Source organism: Haplochromis burtoni, unplaced genomic scaffold (genome assembly GCF_018398535.1).
Source record: "Haplochromis burtoni strain Fernald_Lab_line unplaced genomic scaffold, NCSU_Asbu1 Contig_119, whole genome shotgun sequence".
In the NCBI taxonomy this organism is placed as follows: Eukaryota; Metazoa; Chordata; class Actinopteri; order Cichliformes; family Cichlidae; genus Haplochromis; species Haplochromis burtoni.
In genome coordinates, this window is record NW_024582480.1 from 324,194 (window position 1) to 329,865 (window position 5,672).

Here is a 5,672-nt window from a genome sequence, read left to right on the forward strand (position 1 = left end):
AACCCATTTTTACTCCTTGGCTTATGACACAGTCTGACCCTGATTTTATTGTTTTAATCTAATGTGCTGATTTTATTGTTTTAAATGTAATTCTCATCATCATTTTTATACTTTATATAATATTTTATATTTTATTATTGTTTTTTAATGTTTGTTTTTTAATTTAAATTTTTTTTTAATTGTTTAAATGTCTTGGCCGCCACCCGGCACACAATGCACCCGACCCCTATGGCGCCTCCTGCGGGTGGTGGGCCTGCGGGAGGATGGGCCCATGTCTCCTCTTCGGGCTGTGCCCGGCCGGGCCCCATGGACTAAGGCCCGGCCACCAGACGCTCGCCCTCGGGCACCCTCCCCGGGCCTGGCTCCAGGGCGGGGCCCCGGTAACCCTATCCCAGGCAGGGTAAACTGTTCCCTCGGTGTCCTTTTCATAAGGGTCTTATGAATCGCTCTTTGTCTGGTCCCTCACCCAGGGCCAATTTGCCATGGGAGACCCTACCAGGGGGCAAAAGCCCCCCAGACAACATAGCCCCTGGGATCCGTGGGACACACAAACCCCTCCACCACGATAAGGTAGCGATTCAAGGATAAGCTGGAGGAGGTGGCTGGGGAGAGGGAGGTCTGGGCCTCTTTGCTTAGGCTGCTGCCCCCGCGACCCGGCCCCGGATAAAGTGGATGAAGATGGATGGATGGATGTTTAAATGTCATTTTAATAATCATCTTATTTCTTTTAAATATTTTTTATTTATTTTATATTATTTTTATTATTATTTTTAGTTCTTATTTTTTGTTCAATGTATCATTTCTGGCATGTCAAGTGTACAGCACTTTGTGTTCAGCTGGGGGCTGATCTGAAAGTGCTATATAAATAAATTGCTTGCTTGCTAAAATAGGAAAACAACATAACAGCAACATAAACAGTGCCATCGTTGCCAGACCTGGCCCATATCTGGTTGACATACACTCTGCCATGACACCAGTCAGTAAGAAGTGCCAGCTTGAGGCCAGATTTGGGCCAGACCTGTTTTCTATGGGCCTGGGTCACATAAACCAAACCATAATCGAGCTAGATATGGCATGCCATCACATAAACAGTGCCATCTATGACAGGCCTGGCCCATATCTGGATGGCATACCACTTACCATGCCAGACATCAGCCAGCAGTGCCAGCTTTATACCAGATCCGGGCCAGACCTGCATGCTATGTGGGATAAGTGTACGTGTATAAAGCCTGTATAGACAGCAAACATCTGCTTCTTTAGTTGAGTGTTATTTGTAGGAAAGTAAGGAAGTTAGAAAGCAAATATGAGGATGCTTTGATGCTGACAAAACAAAATGACACATATAAGAGCATAAACACTCTATAATGTACTATATATGAGCAGCATCAGAGGGCACTGTGAGTTAATGGAAAGCTGAAGAAAAAAATACTTTTGTTCTTTAGGAGTTTTTTTTGTCACATTGACAAGGTAAAAATGATAACACCCTAAAATACTTAATGTACTGTTATCACTATAAAACACTATGCAGTGAACACACTGCAACTCTTTGAATACATAAAACAGAACAACATCAAGCCAACCATTCTTTTAAGCCACTGTGACACCCGCAGTCTCTGACTGATGTTTCAGTAAATGAAGAAGAGACTTCTCTCTGCTTTGACATACAGTAATGTAGCAATGCAAGAACAATCGAAAGTGTGACACGTTGCCAAATATTATCACAACAAGACACAGTAGCTCTTTGATTGCATGTTTAAAACCAGCCAACAGCTTTGAAGTACATGCAGGACTTGAAAGACGAACTGCTGGAAAACGAGGAACTAAAAGCATACAAGACATCACTGAAACCACTTGCCTAATGCTGTACAAATCTCCTTTGGGCTGTTAAACAACTCTGACCCATGGAGAGATTAGCAAAGACCTCTGAAATTGTCTTGTGGTAACAGACACTACGGCATTAGCGGTAGATCCTTTAAGTTGCAAGGTGTGGTTCTTGGATCTGAGCGAAAGTCAACACCTTAAACTCTTAGTCATATTCCTCAGACCAGTCATCGCCATGAAGTACAGCAAATTATCCTGTGGAAAGATATCAGTGACGTCAGGGATTACTGCTAGTAGGAAAGGGTGTACACGATTCGCAAGCATTATCCGCATAAATGCCATTTGCTAGATATAAAAGAAAAGGTAACTCATCCTCCTTCCATGGCTCCATGAGCTTGTTTACCTGCACATGCATTGCTTTCTGCGGAGCACAGGGGTCCCCCACCACAGTTGCATATATAGCAAATTGCAATGCTCTGTAGAACCTAGTGTCTATCCATCAATCCTTCTTCTTTCACTTATCACTTAATTTAGGGTTGGAGGAGGCCTATCCCAGCTGGGTTAAGTACGCGCTGAACGGGTCACCAGTCTATCAAAGGTCTAGCATCTATCATAGCTAGCACATAGCTTTTTAGTAGTTTGTGCTATAGTGGCTCTTCTGAAACTGACTGTTCCCCTTTTGCCTAGCAAATACCACCTTTTGGCAGATCAAACTGTAACAAGATAATTGTTCACATTAAATGTGAGTGGTTTTAACCAAAGCTGAGAAGCTCAAATCATTGAGTAATTACTACAGTCTGTCTAAATACAGTTTAGCTGCATCTTCTGCATCTTCTGAGAATCAGAAATGAAAACGGTATGTGAGTTGATTTTGTAAATATGGTGTGTAAGTACAGCATATCCAGTTTGTGAAAACTGTTCCTTTGTCAACTTTGTGATGCTACCTGTGCACCAAGACAGGTCCATAGCAGTTCTTTTATTCTGAAATAACGTTGGATGAACCAGACTATATTTCCTGACTTCCCACTGTAGATGTAAAACATGCATGTAGCTTCCAGGTCAGAAAAATGAAACCAAGGTTGCAAGTGCTTTAAATTTAAAGATGATACTTGTGGTTGGTTTGACAAACAGTGTGAACAGAAAGGGAAATCATGAGCCACTTCTTAGATAGAGAGGAGGCCTCCTGTTAACATAAATTGAACTTATTGAAAAGTACTACAAGTTTATGGGCTTTTTTTTCATTCACAAGTTTTAGTGACTTAAGAGTTTAAAGTCATTCAGCCATCTGTTTATACATTGTGTAGGTTTGAAATGTCAGCATTATTCTGAGAATATTCCCCCCCCCCCCAGTAACGAGACAGTCCTAATCACCAAGTCTAAATTTGGGTTCTCAGTGAGCATCCCAAATTTAACTTCAGTTACTGTCAAATCTGGTAACTGAATTCCCCCGGACTGTAGCAAGCTCCACATGTCCACCCAAAAGGAATGCACTGATTCACAATAGAAAAACAAGTGATCCAAACTTTCAATGTCATTTTCACAGAACGCACAGGCGTTCACATCTAGGTTAAATTTCAGTCTTAGGAATTCATTAGTTGGGTAAATCTCATTTATGACTTTAAACCTCTTTTGCTTTAGGGGGAAGGGGAAGGCTTTAGGACTAACTATTGGGTTGGCTATCTCATTTCTGAAATCCTGAAGCAAGGAGCTCTCTGATTGGTTGGACAAACACAGGCTGGGTCAGAGGGGATTGTTGGGGTTTTCTCTCCTCTGTCTCTTTTTGACCTCTTTTTTTTTTTTTTTACCTTGTTTCTTTATTTACTTGTTTGTTTATCAAACAAAATAATAAACCAACCAACCTTAATTGATCCTTTGAATATTTTTCATCTAATTTTTCCAAAACATTTTCAAACATTCAGATCCGTCTTTTATTTTCTTGTTGAAATCTCATGAATGGTGAACTAAAAACCCTGGAATATTGTTTGAAACACTGAAACTTTAGTCTTCAAGGGAACATGTTTGGCTTTCTTGCAGCTTTTATTTTGAAAGTGGAACACTAATCAGTGCTTCTCCACACCTGTGGTGCAGGCGCTGCACAGACCTGGTTGGGCATGCGCTGCAGAGCATGCACACCTGAGGAGGGGGCTGACTTGATCGGAAAGCATGCAGAAACAAGTCGAATGGAAAAGACAGACCGATGAGGAAAAGCAGACAGAAAGAATTTAACTGAGCTTGAGATGAAATGAGATCTAGCTAATCTCTGCCTGACAAGTAATTACCCCTGTTTGGTTTAATGTTTGATTTTAAAACAGTGTAGCTATGAAGCTCAGACAAATACAGATCACATATTTTCATACAGCGATGCTCCAGTCAGGTTAATGTTTGTGGGTCATCACTGTAAAGACTGCAGGTTATTGGAGAGTGTCTGAAAATGTGTCTGTAAAACGCCCCTTCAGTCCCATTTTTTACCACCATCTGCACATCTGCACTTCGGTCCCGCTACCTACTCTTGAAAATGATTTGTTTGTTGGCCTTAAGTAAGGAATTCCTGATGCCCAAAGTGATGAAATAATACCTTCCCTCAAATGCCTTAAAGCTAAAGTACTAAGCCCATTTTGAAAATGTAAGGAGTAAAAGTAAAAAGTTGTCAGAAAAATGACCACTCAAGTAAAATACAGAGACCTGAAAATTCTTTTTAAACACATTAATTTGTACTTTGTTACTTCCCACCTGCCTAGGTTTGGTTCAGGTTTGCAGTATCAGTTTCTCAATGACGAGATCTCCACTCAGATTAAAAATAAATAAATAAAAACAACCTTAGCCAGAAATGGTGGTGATAGCATTAACCTTTCTTGTTAGCACAGTGGGGATGTTCCTGGCAAGGCTAACCAACTAGTCGCTTGTGCTGAAAAGGATGATACCAAACCGGGAAAGGTAAATAGTCTTTAAAGTGAAATGTAGAGGTAAAATCAAAAGCAGTGTTGGTCAAGTTACTTGAAAAAAAGTAATCAGTAACTAATTACTGATTACTTCCCCCAAAAAGTAATCCCATTACTTTACTGATTACTTATTTTCAAAATTAATTAATTACTTAGTTACTTTTTAAAAACACGATTTACAACCTGAATAGGTGATAAAGCGATAGATCTTTCAGCCCAATTCTACTTTTTCTGCATAATCCATCATACAAAATGTAATCAAATGGAAAAGTCCCTTTTTTCTTAAATTTGTTTTATTAGTTTTAATCTTTTAACTTTATGCATCAAGAAAAAATGAAATTATATGCAACATTCTCTGACTGGAAGAAATTAGTTTAACATTTAAACCTATTTTCTGCACATTCCAGCACATAAAATAAAATATTTTTTGTGTTTACACTCACTCTTTCAAATAGATGCAAGTAAAACAGCAGAAAAAAAATAAAATCAAAGACTAGCGGTCCTGTTGCTCTATTTTCACCTGTAAAGCAGGAGTTGGGTAGGCGGAGGTTTGCCCTGGTGCAGGTGTGCAGCGGTCAGTGGAAGAATCCGCGAGTTTCTCTGTGAATTTCCCATTACGTCGTTGCGCAGTCGGTGCTTGTTTAGGGTTTTCTTTTCCGCTGTAAAAAGAAGTTTTCTTCCCACGCACAACGGACGCTGTTGCATCTTCAAAAAATAAAAATACAATAACTGAGCCTTACACCGGAGTATCGTTGCACTGGTTTACTGAACCTTACTTTCAGGGCATGTACAGAACATGAGCATCCATTTTCTACTGCCTCCTACAGGACACACTCTTCTTCCACTCCCTTACACATTAATGTAACACAGAACTAATACTGCCTCTCCTGGCATTACCATTGTAACAACACA